Genomic DNA, 18,010 nt, shown 5'->3' with positions numbered 1-18,010 from the left:
AGTTATTTCTATGTTGAAATAAGTTCTTTATTTATTCTTTTTCAGCTTTTCCCTAACTTCTCTTCAATAAGCACCATCACTCTCAGAGCAAAAAATAAGTTATTGATAAAAAGTATAATTAATAGGTATCCTACATACAATAACATAACAAGTCATAATAATAAAGTGGCTATGAAGCAACTAAAGATGTATGTATATCTATGCCAGTCCTCAGACCAGGACTGAGGGCCTTTCAAAGTGTTCTGGTCCTTCAGCCTTCCAGAGTCACTGCTCGAGTTGTCACTGATGGGAATATGCACATTAGGGGAGCAGGCAATGTTCATAATAGACTGATAATGTGATTTTGGCACAAAAGCCAGGTCTGGAGCTGGAAGATGTGGGCTATTTTCCACACTATGGTGTATACGCGGCTCCTGAAAGAGGAAGCCACATCTCAAAACCTAAGTGCTTTCTCCAGGGCTGTCATGAATATATAAAAGAGTGTTTCCAAATTGTGTTCTCAAGGTATTCAGTGATAAAGCATTCCTTACCTCAGAGACAAGCTGGACCAAGTCAGGATACTGCTGGCTTACTGAGCTCCGAGCACACTCACGTGTCCCCCAAGTATCCAAGTAGCAGATATAATGACTTGCCCAGGAAGGCTTGTTCTAGGAATATATTATGGAACTACAGCTCGAATAAACACTATGAAAAATGTTTACTTACTGAGATATTGAAATTAAAGGTGTTTGTACCTATAACATTGTAGTTTTTGGAAGGACTTGTTATTTTCCCTTTTATATTTCTATCAACTTAAGGGTTGGTTAATTTCCCATCATTTCCATTTGTAGGATGATAGGTCATGAGCTGTACTGTGTCCATGCGAGGCTCCGCCGTGGCACGTCTGGGGGAGGGCAGAGGACCGCTGCGTGGAGGACCATGGAGCCTCCTGGTGGAACTCATCTGAGGGAAGAAACTGTGGAAACAGGTGCAGAGTGATTCGGGACTGTGTCCCCCGACTGGATGGGATGAGGTGGTGTGAGCACAAGGCATGAGCCGTGGAGATTCCAGCTGGGCAACGTGACGGGACTGACCACAGGCTTCAGGGGAGAGGTGCAGGCTCCAGACAAGCGGGCAGATACTACACAATAGTCCAGAAATGCATGAACTGCACCCTGTGTCTCCCAGGACTATAGGAGGGAGGTGGAGGGGACCAGAGCTTCTACAAAGTGGGGAGGGCCAGAATCTTTTCATCACCTACATCAGTGATGGCGAACCAATGACACGCGTGTCAGAGGTGACACGCGAACTCATTTTTGGTTGATTTTTCTTTGTTAAATGGCATTTAAATATACAAAATAAATACCAAAATATAAGTCTTTGTTTTAAGATGGTTGCAAATATCAAAAAATTTCTATATGTGACACGGCACCAGAGTTAAGTTAGGGTTTTTCAAAATGCTGACACGCCAAGATCAAAAGGTTCGCCATCACGGACCTAGATAGAGGGACGGGAGGGACGAGAATAAGTGGGAAATATTTTACCAAAGATGTTCAGAATCAATGAGTGAGAACCCTAAAGCTCTGGTCATGGAAAAGCACAGTGTGAGCAACTCAAAGGGGAAGGAGGGGAGAGGGGAAACGGCATTTGTCTTGGTGTGAAACTGCCTTGCCTCACGCCTCCAGGTGAGTGACCCTGTCACAGCTCGATGAGCTGGGTAGCACCAAAAGGCCAGTGATCTCCTGGGTGCGGAGAAAAGTGCTTTGGGCAGGACCAGGAGACCCTGGGCCAGTCATAGCCATGCTTTGTGACCGAGATTTCCCTACCGTGAAGTAAGAGAGCTGATACCATTAAAATTTTAAAAAGTTTTAGGAACTGAATTTTATATGTATAAGTGAGATATGTCTATTTGGACTCCATGAAGATTCAGCAGGCTCATTGCATTTAAGACACACCTCGGTCCCTGTGTATGAGCATACAGCATGAAAGTGATCACTGCCTGGGACTAGCAGGACAGATTCATAAATCCCTTGTTGATCCCGGGATACAATTCCATGTAATTTCTTCGTTCCTCTGGAATTGCTGACAACGAATCCTCAAGGGGAACATTGAGGCAGAGAAAGGCTAAGCACGTGTTCAGAGTCAAGTGGGGTGAACGCACAGCTCTGTTCAACCTCCCGCATCCGGACCTAACTTGAGTGAATGCTTGGACTTGTAAAACATAGCCTTCCAGGAAGTGGCGCTTCTTTGGAAAACTAAAATAAAAATTGCCACAACTCTGCTTTTCTTTACCAAATGTGGCCTAAATACAAGGGGTCACCCAATGACAACAGGAGTGGCAGTCAAGTACCAGGTGGAAACAATTAGCCCAATGTCCTGTGAGCCCAGGTGGCTCCAGGCCCAACCACTCCATCTCCATTCACCAAACCATTGTGACGGATTAGGAAAGCCTGCCCCCAAAGACAGACATTTGATATTCTAGGTCATGCCCTCGTGTCACCTTTTAAGAAGAACCAGCTTGAGGACAGAGGACATTCTTTGACATTATGTTCCTAACCCAAAGGGGCTTTCCAAGCTCCTGTGCTTCTGTGACTAGTGGGCTCATTTAATACGCAGCAGAATCAGATGATGATGGTGTGAGGTTTAGTGTTATCATTGCCTTAACTTATAAGGGTTATCATCATGCCCAGAGCAGATAACTATATTCAGATATTCCTGGACTCAATGTGGTTCCACCTCCTTTGCTTCTTGCCTTTACAGATTAGCTTTCTGGTATTCAAGAGAAGCATAACCATGTGGACTTGCTCTAAAGAACTGATTCAGAAGACACAATTTATGTGTTTCCAGGTGAAAACTGCCCCAAGATCTTAAAATAATCACAGAGGATCAAAACCACTCTGCACCTATTAGCTGTGAACACTAAACTAAGAAGCCACTCTGCATGCAATAGAGATGCACAATAGAACATCTGGGCCCTGTTGGATGAGAGACTGAGACAGCTTACCTGATTAACTAAGGAAAAATATCATTACAAAGTAAAAAAAAAAAAATTAGTAAACAAAATGAAAGAAAGTAATTGTTCCGTATTGTTATTAGAAATCAATGCGAATTGACTGAATTTCCTTATCCAAATGTAAAGACATTCAGATGGGGTAAAATTAAAAATTACCAGTAAATGCCCTGGCCAGTTTTGCTCAGTGGTTAGAGTGTTTGCTGATGGGTCATGGGTTCAATTCTGGGCCAAGGGCAAGTATCTCAGTTGCAGGTTTGATCCCAGGCCAGTCAGGATGTGAGTGGGAGGCAACAAATCTGTGTGTCTCTCTCACGTTGATGTTTCTTTTCTCTTTCTTTCTCTCTCTCTCCTTTCCCTCCCTTCCACTCTTTCTTTAAAAAATCAGTGGGAAAATATTCCCAGGAGAGGGTTAAAAAAAAGACCAGCAAACTGTTAGAAAAAACACATTAAAAATAAATGATGGCGCGCTTTACTTCCACAACAATAGAGTAAATATACTTATTCATTTTCCACCTGCTAAATACAGCTAAAAGCTAGACATTAAAAAACAAAGGTGAGAACAATGAAAAGTAGAGAGCAAGACGCAGACAGGTTAGGGACTCAAAACCCAAAGTGAGTTCTCGAGTTTTCTCTTGGCTTCACATATTCAAGACTGGGTGCTAGGGTCCTGGAACAGGTACAGAAAGAAATGCCCTAAGAAAAATATTATCTGTATCTCAAGGTACAGAAAACAAAAAATAAAATGGCAGATTTAAGATCTAACCTGAATAATTATTGTAAATGTAAATAAGCTCCTTTTCTCTAGCCAAAGGAGCGGAATTGGGCAGCCTCACAAGACAGAAAAACTTTGACAACGGCTTTACTCCAGCCAAACACCACAGAAAAAAAAATGCAGTTGAATCTTAATTACAGAAATAAAATACACAGTAAAAAATATGAAGAGAGACTCAGGAACATGTGGACTCTAACTAAAGATCTAATTCTTAGGTTAATAGAGTTCCAGGGGGAGAGGAGAAAAGGGGTGGAACTGAAAAAGTATTAAAAAATAATGGCAGAAAATTTCCCAAGGAAGAAAAAATATATAAACTTACAAAATCAAGAAGCTGAGCAAACCCCAAACAGAATAAAACCAAAGAAATTTTTATCAAGGTACATCATAGGCAATTTTCTAAAGGTGAGAGATCAAGTCTTAAAAGCAGCCAGAGAGGGAGAGTAAGTTTTCCCCATACAGGGGAGCAATTCAAATGACAGCAGATCTCCCATCAGAAACCACCGAGTCAGAAGGAAGTAGCACAATATAATCCTAAGCAATCACTAAACCGCTACAGATACGAAAATACACTGAAAAATCCTGCAGCTAAGTCAAAATGGAATTCTAAAAAATGTCAAGTCACCATAGGAAGTACATAAAAAGAAAACAGAAATACAGAAAGTAGAACAATCAGAAAACAAAAAATAAAATGGCAGATTTAAGACCTAACCTGAATAATTATTGTAAATGTAAAATAAGCTAAATGTATTAAAAAAGAAATTTGCAGTGTAGATTAAACCAAAAATATTATCTAACTATGCACCATCTACAAAACAACTCACGTCAGATACAATGATATAGAAATGTTGAAAACAAATGTTGTAAAAGACGTGCTTTGTATATATGAATGAAAAGAAATAAGGAGTTGTTGTATTAATATCTAACAAATCAGACTTCAGGGCAAAAATTAGCAGGGAGAGAGAGATACATTACATCATGATAAAATGGTCAATCTACCAAGAATACATAACAATCCTAAAGTGCATGCCAAACAGCAGAGCTGCAAAATGTATGAAGCAAAGCTTGCTATCAGTCAGAGGAGAAATAGATGCCGCTACCATTATAGTTGCAGGTTTCCACACCCCTCTCTCAACAACTAATGGAACAATTGATAGAAAATCATCAGAATGTAGAACTCAACAGCATAATCAACTAACAAATCCTAATTAACATATATACTAATAGAACACCACTCCAAAACAACAGAATACACATTCTTCTCAAGAATTTGCAGAACATAGAGAATAGGACCACAGCCTGAGCCAAAAAACAAACAAGTTAAAAAAAAACACATTTAAATTATGCAGAAATTATTCTTTGACTCAAATGGAGTCAAACTAGAATTTAAGAAAGATAATAGGAAAATTTCCAAACACTTGGAAAATAGCACACTTCTAAATAATTCATGGGTCAAACAAAACAAAACAAAACATAATTCTAGAATAAGAAAGTTAGTTCAGCAAGGTCACAGGGTAAAAGGTCAACATAAAAAAGGCAATCATATTTCTATATACTAGTAATGAACACATAGAAATCAAAATTACAAATACAATACAATTTACAATAGTTTCCCCCAAAATAAAATAGTTAGGTGGAAATCTAACAATTTATGTACAGGACTTGCATGCTGAAAACTATAAAACACTAATGGGGGGGAGATGATCTAAATAATTAAAAATACATACTATGTTTAGGATTGGGATACTCAACTTAGTAAAGATGTCAATTCTCCTCAAATTGATGAACAAGGTTAATTAAATTTCTATCAAAATTTCAGTAAGAATATTTGTAGATATAAACAAACATTTAAAAGTTAATGCAAAATGCAAAGGAACTAGAATAACAAGCAGTTTTGAAAAAGAAGAATTAAGTGGGAGAAATTACTTTACATATGGTCTAGCTTTATCACTCAAGACTATGTTGTGTTTTCAGAAGGATAGACACATAGATCAATGGAACAGGATAAAAAGCTTTAAAAAAAATAGGCTCATAAAATATAGACAACACAGTGTTTACAAATTGAAAGCATTTCAATGGAGGAAGGATAGTCTTTGCAACAAATGCTGTGGAACAATTGGGCACCCATGGCACAAAAAGGTAACCTCAACTTAAACCTCACACCTTCCACAAAATTAACTCAAAATACATTATAGATTTAAATGTAAAACTTTTAGGAAGTACATTAAAGAAAATCAGTTCCTAAAGCTCTTGAAGAGTTCTTAGACATGACGCCAAAAGCATGACCCATTTTTTTTTAAATCACTAAGTTGGATTTCATCAAAATTAAACACTTTTGCTCTGTGAAAGAACCTGTTATAAGGGTGAAAAGATAAGGCCACAAACTTGAAGAAAATATTTGCAAACCACACTTCTGACACAGGCTTCATATCTAGAATGTATAAGAACTCACAAAACTCAACAATAATAAAAACAAACATTCCAGTTAGAAAAGAAGGAAAGACATGACAAAATATTTCAGCAAAGAACATAGATGGTGGGCAAACAACGCACATTAACAAATATCCAGGCCCCGGTCAGTTTGACTCAGTGGAAAGAGTGTGGGCCTGCGGACTGAAGAGTTCTGGGCTCCATCCCCGGTTGAGGCATGTGTGAAGGGGCAACCAATTGATGTATGTCTGGCACATCAATGTTTCTTTCTCTGTGTCTCTCTGTTCCTCCCATTCTCTCTAAAAATCAATGAAAAAATATCCGCAGGTTAGGATTAACAACAACAAAAATGATATTCAGTATCACTAGCCACTAGGGAAATGTAAATAAATATACTGTCCATCTAAGAGGACAGCTAAGATAAAAAATAATAACAGTACCAAATGGTAGCAAGGATGTAGAGAAACTATGTCTCACACCTTGCCAGTGCAAATGTAAACTGGCAAAGCCACTCTGGAAAATAGTTTAGCAGGTTTTCTAAAAATATATAAACAGGCTCTTACCACATAACCTACCAATTGCACTCCCAGGCATTCTTTCCAATGAAATAAAAACTGTGTCCACACAAAAACCTGTGTGATTATTAATAGCAGCTTTAATTGAAATAGCCAAAAGCTGTAAACAACTCAAATGTCCTTCAACTGGCGAATTGTTAAACAAGCTGTGGAGCACCCATACCATGGGATACTATTCAGAAAAAAAGAAAAAAAAAACTATTAACACACTCACAACTCAGATAAGGGCATTGTGAAAAAATACCAATCCAAAAAAGTCATATACTATATGGTCCTATATATATAAGTCTTGAAATAACAACATTCTAGAAATGGAGAACAGATTGGTGGTTGCCAGCAGTTAGGGATGGTGAGGCCCACAGGAGAGTTGATAATTATAAAAGTTCACTCAGCATAACGGTTATGTTTGTGAAGATGAACCAGTTCTGTACCCAAATGATCTGGTGGTGACATGAATATGAACCTAGGACAAAATGACACAGCACTACACACACACACACACACACACACACACACACACACACACACTCACAAGGGCACACACACACACAAATTTACCGATGTCAATTTCCTGATCTTGATCAGGTAAGATGTAACTATATGGGAAACTCGATGAAGGGTACAGAGAACTTCACTGTGGTATCTTTGAAACTTACAGTGAATTTATCAATATTTCAAAATAAAAAGTAAAATAAATAACACAATAACAAAATTGGGTTAAAAATTGGGGATGAGCAAAAAATTAATAATAGACTATAGCACAAAAGAAACAAGATTAGTCAATATGAAAATCAGATAAAGTAGTATTTGAGGGCAACAATTTTAATTGAGACAATATTAATAGCACCAATAACAAAAGACATAAACCATAAAAATATATAGTAGTCATTAACCTTTTTATACCTAACAATTCAGGAATCAAGTAAATAAATAAAACTTTATGGAAATACTTTTAAAACCTTTAAATAGTAGCTGAATCATAGCAGAAGATTTTTATATACTTCCTTCAGTTCAGTTATAGAAGATTTTATAATATAATCAGGGAACTTGATTTTATGAATATATAGAAAGTTGTCTGTTATATAAGCCCTATAAAGAATGTCTTTTTGTCTTCATGAAATATTTATGAAAGCAAACCATGCAATTGATCACACAAAAAAGCTCAATGAATTTCCAGAAGTAGGAGCTGCAGAGTTGTGTTTATAATCATCCTACATAATAAAAGACTAATATGCAAATTGCCCCCACAGGTGAGAGTTCTACCAACTGAGAGTCAGACGTGCACTGACCACCAGGGGGCAGTGCGGAACATGGCAGGCGTCTGGCAGCTGCTGGCCCTGATGGGCCCCAACAAGAGTAGGACCACAGCAGGACGGTGGAGCAGGTGAGCGGGCAGTGCAGGCCAAGGCAGGTGCAAGTGGGGGCCCCCACCACCCCACTGGTCGCTGTCTGTGGGGTGACCGGCAGGGCAATTGGCAAACAGGTGGCACCAGGCCAAGGCAGGTATGAGCAGAGGCCCTGATCACCCCACCAGTCACCCCACAGATGACGATCGGCAGTGGCAGTGGTGGGTGAGGCCAGCGAGCGGGTGGTGCCAGGCCAAGGCGGGTGCAAGCGGGGGCGCTGATTGCCCTGCCAGTAGCCCCACAGATCAGCCATGATCACCAGCCAGGCCTAGGGACCCTACCTGTGCATGAATTTCGTGCACTGGGCCTCTAGTCTATATATATAAAAGCCTATATGCTAATTGTTCCTCTCACTGTTCAACCATTCGACCAGTAGCTATGATGCCTACTGACCACCAGGGGGTAGACACTCTGACCAGTAGGTTAGCTTGGTGCTGGGATCCAGCCAATCTGGACTGGGAGAGACTAGACAGGCCAGACATGCCCTGGAGCCCTCCCACAGTCCTTCCCCAGCCCTGATCATGCATTGGTGGGGTCCTTCAGCCTGGCCTGCACCCTCTTGCAATCAGGGACCCCTCGGGGGATGTCGGACAGCTGGTTTCAACCTGATCCCTGCAGGCCAGGCCGACGGCCCCCCCGGTGCACGAATCCGTGCACCAGGCCTATAGTTGTTCAACAAAATCAAATACACCCAAAAGATGACTAAAATATCCATTTGAAAATTTAAAAACTGTCTATCCCCTGAATTTGTTGCTGGACAGGGACCGTCCAGGAGCGGGGGTGCCTCAGGTTGGCCTGTAGTGTATGGGTCCTTGACTTTGTGTGGGAAAGATTTGGCAATACAAGTCCAGATGGGGTTGAAAGTACATTCATTACAGCTGGAGACAGTGAAACAAAAGAAGGACTTAGGGTGGAAGAAACAACAGGGAGAGCTAGGCAGTGCTCTGCTTTGGCTCCCTGAAGCGTCACAGGACAGAACTGAGCTGGGAGGTGGCTGTTCTTAGCTCACTGGGAAGTCGGAGAAATGGGGGCTCTGGGGACAGGTTCAGAGGGTAAATCCGGGTTGAACTGCCACTGCCCACGGCTCCCCTGGTTGCAAGTCTCGTGGGGATCCTTAGAAATAAAAAATTCATGCCCAAGAAGGGGTGTGGGTGTGCTCCAGAGCAAGCCCACGTTGAGTCTTTGTCCTGAGGGCTTTTTAGCCTTTTATTTTTTTTCTGTAGGCAAGTCTTAGGGGAGGGTTTCAGTAGAATATTCATCAGTTTTCCAGGTGCATTTTTAATATGCTGATGCATCAGGATGAATGTATGGGGGAGTTTTGGATTGTTCTTTGGTCAGTTTTATTGCTTTACTTTTATCTTAGGTCTGTCTGTTTGTTATTTGTCCCCCAACTTCGTCTCTCCTTGGGTTTAGTTGGCACAAATGGCATTAGCTGGGTCTCTGTTCTCTATTTTCCCTGACCAGGGTGACTTAAGCTGTGTCTTCTCTGGTTAGGGAGGGGAGGTAAAAACCCTTTGCTCTCAAGTGTCCTTGGTTGGGAAAGAGGAGGTCTTGTGACTCATAATCTGACTATACGTTGACCAAACTGTTTGAACTTGTTTAATTTTCTTGTCTCAGTTTCCCCATTCCACTTGCCCAGGGATTTTCCTACCTTCTTATTATCCCGACACAAGTCAAAGAGAAAATTACATACAGAAAATTTTATTTATTATTCAATAGGAGACTCTTTCATATCAATATCTAGGTTCTATAACTAAAACCATATTCAAGGACATTTGGCTTTGAATATTTGTATACTTTTAAAGGGTTGACTAAAATGAATTAAAGCAACCACAAAATATTCTATCTATATGAAAATGTGTGAAAGATAACACAGAATAACCTAACAATTTTCTCAGTAGAGGAAGCTGGGATGGAAACTGATAGAAAGACTTAGAGCCTAGTATTCCTCCCTGTGGCCCAGAACCAAGAGGCACAACTGTCTTCCCACCCACCCCTGGGTTATGCAGCAGCAAAAGAGGCCAACATTCGAGAGCTGATATCCGGTTCCTTTTAACCTTTAAAGAAAGTCCAAGTGTCTTTCTGTAGGTCCCTAAGAAGTAGGAAAGCCTGTAAGGCCTTTCAATACATTACTTAAAAGTTGGTTGTCAATCAAAGGCTTTCACATCAAACCAGGGTCAATGGAATGTAAATATCCCATAAGGAATCTATTGATCCTTTCAGGAGACCACAGTCAACCTAGCAAGCAGATTAGCTACAGAGCAGAAATAGAGCCACCTGGAAGGTAAATGGGGGTATGGAACATGCTGCTGGGGCTGGTGGCTGGGTTCCAGACAAGGACCACAAGGGCATCAGTATCAGCCGCCACTCAGTAGCCAGGAACTGCACTGTCACATGGGACGAGAAATAGGACAGCACCTGTAAGAGAATGTCTATTTAAAAGCCTGGACCCTGTATTAGTGTGATGGTCATTATTCTCCCAGTATGTGTGTGTGTATCATATGTATCCTATATAATAAAAGCCTAATATGCAAATTGACCAAACAGCAGAATGATTGTGGGAACGACCGGTCACTATGATGTGCACTAACCACCAGGAGGCAGATGCTCAATACAGGAGCTGCCCCCATCCTGCAGGCCCCAGGCCAGTCAGGGGCCCAGCTGGTGGGTGCCAGCTGGGGCCCCCCGATTGCCTGCTGGTAGCCCCGCAGAGGGAGACAACCCATAGTGGCAGCCGGGGCTGGGGCCAACTGGCGAGTGGGCAGCAACAGGGGGCAGGGCTGGTGAGCGGGCAGCGCCAGGCCAGCCAAGGCCAGTGCCAGCAAGGCCCCTCTGATTGCCCTGCCAGTTGTCCCACAGATTGGCCCCTAGGGACCTTACCCTTGCACGAATTTTGTGCATCAGGCCTCTAGTATACATATAATTCTTTGACTCACTTTTTACTTGCTAATTTGGATCATTGTCCCTTCTGTATAGATATTGGCTTAGCGTGTCCTGCCTCAACTGTCAGGAGAGTTGCCTGCAAGGCCCAGTTGTCAGGTTGGTGTTTTCTGATCAGGGTGTAGACCGGATCAGCCAGGCTCCTGGTGCTCCACCCACTCGGCTCAGAGCCTGCAGCCACATCTTCCTTCCCCTCCACACTCAGCATGAGCAATGAGAAGCTCCATGGGGGTTCCAGGTCCTTCCCTCCAAGCCTACCTTCTGCACAGCCCATCGCTCCCAGCCCCATGCTCTACGCTGGGTGTTTTAGGCTCTCTCTGGGGAAGCCAGTCCCTTCCCTCCTAGGGCTGAATCCTAGACATTGCTGGTTCCAATGCCATAAGCCTCCCATCATCCAAAACCTCATGTCTCAGGACTATTTACACCACCATGTTCAGTCTTGCAACCCTTTTTAGGCTTTATTCAATTTCTTAATTTCAAGGATAAATACATGGGCCCACCCTACCACTGTAAAACTGGAAAGTGTGCATTCTTTCAGCATGATGGAAAGCCAGAGAGGCTTGTTCAAAGACCCAGACCATCAAAGATCGTGCTGTAAGCAGAGAATCTTAAGAACTTGGGTAACAGAAAGAGCAGGGGTCATCAGCGGGAGCTTTCATTCAACAAGCACATACAGAGCACCTTCTGGGGCCAGGCTTCCGCCAAGGGGCAGGGGTGACGTGAAAGGGACAGCCAGATGCCCGACGGAGCAGGGCTCTGTGTGGCCCATGGGACTTTTCTTCTGTGGAGTTAGGTCTTCCGGAGAACTGGCCTTGAGTGGCCTGCCCAGAGCCTGCACCACCACTGGGGGCAGGTGCCATGCTGGTCCAGCTCCACAGAGCAGGAGAGGCAGCTGCAGAGGTGAAGCCCTTTGGCCAGAAAAAAAAAGCTCAGACATGTGTGAAGTTCCAAAAGAACAAATCATTATAAACTTTTGAACAATAATAGATACAGAGGCAGAGCTGCCTCAAACAGATTGTCAAACTGCAGCAGGAAGGCCGGGGAGGGTTGCGGGGCAGGAGGTAGGGGGGTAAGAGATCAACTAAAGGACTTGTATGCATGCATATAAGCATAACCAGTGGACATAAGACATTGGGGGGTAGGGGAGGCTAGGGGACTGTCTAGGGCGGGGGGATAAAATGGACACATATGTAATACCCTTTGTAATACTTTAAGCAATAAAAAATAAATAAATAAATAAATAAAAAAAAAATAAAAAAATAAAAAAAAAAAGAAATCCAAACAGTGAGCACTTAAGAGCAAGGAAGTGCATAAAATAAGACAGTGCTGCACTCGGCACTTTTTTGGATGGTGAGAGGGTGAGAGTCATGGTTGTTGTGCTTTTAGCACCTGGGGATGGTTATAAATAGCCAGGGAAAATGAATTTTCCCATCTGACTTTCATGCACACACACATTTTCAGATGGTTCCAAATTTTAAACAAATGAGTTCCTAGGCTGGAGACATGGAGTGTGCCAAGTTTGCACCGGCAATGAATTACATCAAAGGAGCTAAAAGCTAGAATGTATGAAGAGCATCAGACACCTGGGAGGACGGCACATGAGGGAGGGTTCCTGGGAGGAAACTTCCTCACTAACTGGACAGAGCGCCTGGAGCCAGGATCAAGAATGGCCGCCCTTCCTGGTGTCCCCAGTCAGCCCCCTCCTTGGGCAGGCTTAGCGGTGGGGTGAGGGGACTCTAGGAAGTCAGGAGAGCATCCTGTGTTTCGCATCCAGGCTCTTCTTTGAGACCTGAGGGGTGGGGATCAGATCTGGATGGACAACTCACACCTTGTAGTCAGTCACAGGAGCATTCTCCAAAGGGGAGTGAGGATGGTCAGGGTTAGACACCATAGCTCCTTGTAAGGAAAGACAAGGGGCAAATATGGAGGCAGGTTGTGGTGGCCGCTGTGGAAGTCCCCTTGCTTCATCTTCCAACCATTTCCATTGCCACTTGTGCCTTTCTGGTTGGCCACTTGACAAGCTACGAGATGGCCCGGGCCCAGACTCTGGCTGCCTTAGACCCACCCATTCAGAGTTCCCCTCCTGGCATGGCCTCCCCTTTTGCATCTGCACATGGGTACACGACCTAGTCAGAGGGGGGACCAGGTCAGGGGTTCGCTTTTGTTTCTATCTAAACCATAGACAAGGGAAATCAGAACTTTTCTGTCTCATTCAGGGTCCCATCCATAGGCTCTTCTTTCCCAGTGAAACAACCAAGCTGGGAGATATTTCAAGACTCCACAGTCCTGGTGTCTTCCATCGCCACATGATTCATGCTTGTTCTGAAATTGATCAATGCTGTCACATGAACAGGACCAAGAAGAGACAGGGAAGCGTTCTCATGCTCAGGTGCTGCTATACCATCCTTGGAGAGCATTTGCAGCAGGATTAACAATTGAAATACCCACTTATTGATTCATTCATCTATTTCCTTTTCATTCAATTCTATTTACTGATCACATTGGGCACTGGGGGTTAAAGAAGTGACAAAAGTTAATTCACTTAACAAACGTAGATTGAGTACCTACTATGTGCCAAGCTCTGTGCTACATACAGGCCGGGAATCAGGGGTTAGTGAGACCAGCAAGCTCCCTCCCCTCACAGAGCCTAAATTCTGCTGGGAAGACAGACAGAGGAAAGTGAATACAGGACTAAGCAAGATAATGACGGAGAGGGAAGTAACAGCGTGAGAAGACATGACCTAGGAGAAGCTACTCAGGAAAGGGTGTTCCACTGCCGTCTGAAGGTTAAGGAGGAAGTCACAGAAAGAACCGGCATTTCAACTGTATGTGAGAAGCTCGGAGTTGGGAAAGGCCACAGTGTGTTCATGGCACTTAAGGGAGGCTGGAGGAGCACTGAGCAAGAGAACGGTGCTTGCCTTAAAGATGGAAAGCAGGGAGTGACAGGTGTCTGGCCAACTGTAAGTATGATGGGCAGCATTCTAGTGCTTTGAACAGCCGAGAGATGGGATTCAATTCATCTTTGCAAGGTCGTTCTTCTGTTGTGCACAAATGATTGAAAGAGGGGAGCAGGGCCCAGCAGGTGTAGCTCAGTGGGTGAACCTCAACCCATGAAGCAGGAGGTCACAGGTTCGATTCCCAGTCAGGGCACATCCCAAGGTTGTGGGCTCCATCACCAGTAGGTGGTGTGCAGGAGGCAGCCGATCCATGATTCTCTCTTATCATTGACTAGAGGCCCGGTGCATGGATTCGTGCACATTGATATGAAATTAATTAGAAGGTGGCCAGCGGGGTGGGACTGGCTGAGACTGGCCAGACATGCCCTGGAGCCAACCTCCCATGGTCCCTCTCCAGCTGACCACACCTGGGGCAGCACCAGGGCTCAAAGGGTGTCTGCAGAGTGAGCAGGGTCCCTCCAGCAGGTGAGGTACCTCAGCCTCACCTGCTGGAGGGCCTGTGGGGATCAGACCAAAACCAGCAGTCCCACACCTCCTGAGGGGTTCCAGAGTGTGAGAGGGCACTCTGCAAAGTTGCTGTTGCTCGTCAGCTCCTGCATTGAGCGTCTTCCTCCCACTGATCATTGTGCATCACAGCTATCCGCCAGTTGGCTGGTCACTGGTTGGTTGGTTGGTTGGTTGGCCAGTCGCTTAGGCTTTTATATAGATGTTTATCTCTCTCCTTCTTCCTCTCTCTTTCTGAAATCAATAAATACATGAAGAAGAAGAAGAAGAAGAAGAAGAAGAAGAAGAAGAAGAAGAAGAAGAAGAAGAAGAAGAAGAAGAAGAAGGAGGAGGAGGAGGAGGAGGAGGAGGAGGAGGAGGAGAAGAAAGTAGGTAGAGCAACTTGGAGGCTATTGTGGAGAAGGGGAGGGAAGGTGGTTCTTTTACGCAGAGGGTGGCAGTTAAAGTGGAGACTAGTGGAGGAGTATGAGGTTTATTTGGATCTTCTTTGGATTCTTTGTGAAAAGGCAGTGAAAGAAAATAATTGAGTTAAATTCTCAAGTCTTTGAATTGAACAAATAATGGATGGTAGTGGCCATTTCTGAGATGAGAATGCCAGGGGAGGACTCAGGGTGAGAGGTGGGAAAAGAGGGCTATCAGTCACTGCCCTGAAGGAGCTGAAATGTAAGTCACGGTGACAGGCATCCTCCTGGGTTGAGTTGGAAAGCGATGTGAGCTCTGCACAGAGTGAGAGCTGCTCACTGTCTACACAGTGTACTTCCTCCCTCCTACTCCCCAGCCATCTGTCATCAGAGCAGTGACAGGACAGCGGATGGGCGCCCAGGCCTGCTGCTCAGATATTCATCCTGGGCTTAGAAAGATGGCCAAAGAGAAATCAGAGGCGCAAAGTCTGTGCTCCTTGACAGATGATGTATTTTCCCTGAGTTTTCAGCAGTGAGAAAAGGACCCCCACACTGACTCCTCTGAGTTAGATAAGAGGCCTGGCAGTAGTAGAGTGATTTATAGCACAAAGGGGCTTTAAGGGAAGTAACTGTTTTCCAGGAGACGATTCAGAGCTGGTGGTGTTTCCAAGATCCCACAGTCAGTGTATGAACCCATCTGAGGATCAGATGGACCATCTATAGTGAATGAACCATCATATTTTACACAAAGCACAGTGTTTCCAAGGGAATCTAGACAAAATTGAAGAATCTATATTTTTAGTAAGGGTGGAACCTTGTTTGCTGAGACAAGGGGAAAAAACAATAAATATTACCAATGTCACTAATAAAGAATTACTACTCTCAATCAACCTTCTAAGGCAGGTTGACTTGACTTATCACAAAAAAAGAAAAAACAAAAAACACATATTCTGGCTCTAGAGAAGCCTATGTTCCCCAGGCTTGTGCCCAGGGAGCCACAACCTGCAGCTCTGTGATGTGAACTCTGGGATGTGGGTAAGACTTTCCTCCAGAAAAAGTGCAAAATTGGTATCCATCCTGGTCAGGTAATGAAACTATTTGTACCTGAAATATTAGTTATGAAGGTCACTTCTTTAAAGACAATCCTATATAATAAAGAGGTGATATGCAAATTGACCTTCATGCTGTAACACTGTCACAAGATAGCAGCGTGCACAGCAGGGGCAGGGCAGTGGGGGCACTTCCCAGAGGCAGGCATTGGGGCAGCACTCCAAAACTCAGGGCCATCCCGGGGCACGCCGGCCATGCAGGGCGGGACTCTGGGACTCGGGGCAGACCCATGGCATGGGGGTGAGGAGAGGACGGCGGGAGGGGGAGATTGGTTCTGGATTTCGCGCAATTTCGCGCAACAGGTCACTAGTTTTTAATAAAATGCAAGTACTTTGCATTTCCAAAAAAATGGATTATGGTGTGTTTTCACTTGGGAAAAATGTGATCTCTCTGCACTGGGCAGTAAGGGCGCACCTTCATTTGCTCTGTGTTATCTGCACCCCAACTTCAGGGCCCTGGTGCAGCTTTGGGCAGCAACGTTCTTCTGAGGTTGATAAGGGTATGAAAAGCTACTGCTGTGTGGTAATAGCTGGAAGAGTTTCGGCAAGACAGGAACTTCCTACTACAGGGAATAAATGAGGCATTAGCTTGCAACAAATGGAGAAAGTTCTGTAATCCATTCAATTACCAAAACATAGCCCTATTCATGATGTAGTTCAGAATTCTTGTCCTCCTGAGTTTCATGCTATTTATGATTTTCTGCCTGCCAATGCAACAGTTTCAGCTTGAAATGCGATCCTGTGTTTGACTTTGGAACCGGTGCTCTAAACAGTTTATTTAGTCCTCACATTCATGCTAGCTGGCTTTCATGCTACACATTCATGCTAGCTGACTTTAATGCTACACATTCATGCTAGCTGGATTTAGAACTCTGACATACAAGGGCAGTTATGGGCTGTTAAAAAATACGAACTTATTTCTAAACCAGTTGTCCTGATCATATATACTTTGCTTGGTGCCCAGATGGGGAGCACATTTTAACTACCACGCATGCTTCCAGGTTGCATGTTAATAATCAGTACAAGCTTTGGCATTACGCCAGCCCTATGTCAGCAACCATTTTTGGATGGACTATTTCCAGCAAAAACAATGACTTACCAAGCAGTTCTAAGTGAAGTACCCGATGAGGAGCCTGCATTCACAATAGTTCATAGACTCTTGGTTGTGAGAAATAACCCAGTCACCAACATCAAGCTGTCTGAGAAATCGCAATAGGCCATCACAAAGGCAACCCTTAAAGTTCAAAGAAAATATGAGGCTAAGAAAGCTGCAGAGCAGAAAGCAAGCAGTGACAAGAACCAAGACTTGGCACCTGCCCTGCCCCACAGAGCACACCACGAAGCACTGTAATATCTGGAGACCCCAAAACATGAAAAAGTCAGGAACCCAAAGAAGACCTGAAAGCAGCTGAACCTTGAAAAACCGAGCGGCAACTGAGAGAGCTCCAAAAGCAATGCAGTGAAGAAACTGTTAAAGATTCCACCCTTTTCCAGGTGGGGGATTTGGGATCAGCTCCTCTAAGGACCACAGAGAGCATGTTGCTAGCTTAAATCAGGGGAACATACCTTCCATGTCCAATCCTGCTCTGGAGACCCCGAATGTCACCTCCCCACCACCCACACTTACTTCTCATCTACAACCCACCGTTATCCAAGCTTGTGTGAAATTAGTTACTAATGCCCTTAAATTGGCTTTTCCTGCCTTTCAATACATGGGATGGAAAAGAGATGTGAAATTGATAGCTAAGCCCAACAGATTGAAAATAAAATATTATTCTTCTTCAGTATTACTGTCCATATAAATGAATAAAGTCATTTTAAATTAAAACAAATAAATGTAATCCATTAGACTGGTTTAAAGAAGTCAGTATAAAACAAGCAAAGGGAGCCTGGACAATGTGGCTAAGTGGTTAAGCATCAACCTATG

At 43.5% G+C, this 18,010-nt stretch overlaps 1 pseudogene; it reads left to right on the top strand.

The window, feature by feature from the left end:
• Positions 1–13,140: 13,140 nt before the first annotated feature.
• LOC118679318 lies at positions 13,141–17,457 on the top strand (annotated as a pseudogene).
• The last annotated feature ends 553 nt before the right edge of the window (positions 17,458–18,010 follow it).

The sequence above is a fragment of the Myotis myotis genome, unplaced genomic scaffold (assembly GCF_014108235.1).
Source record: "Myotis myotis isolate mMyoMyo1 unplaced genomic scaffold, mMyoMyo1.p scaffold_m19_p_24, whole genome shotgun sequence".
In the NCBI taxonomy this organism is placed as follows: domain Eukaryota; kingdom Metazoa; phylum Chordata; class Mammalia; order Chiroptera; family Vespertilionidae; genus Myotis; species Myotis myotis.
Note: the sequence above shows the minus strand (reverse complement) of the source record. Positions and strands in the feature narration are given on the sequence as shown.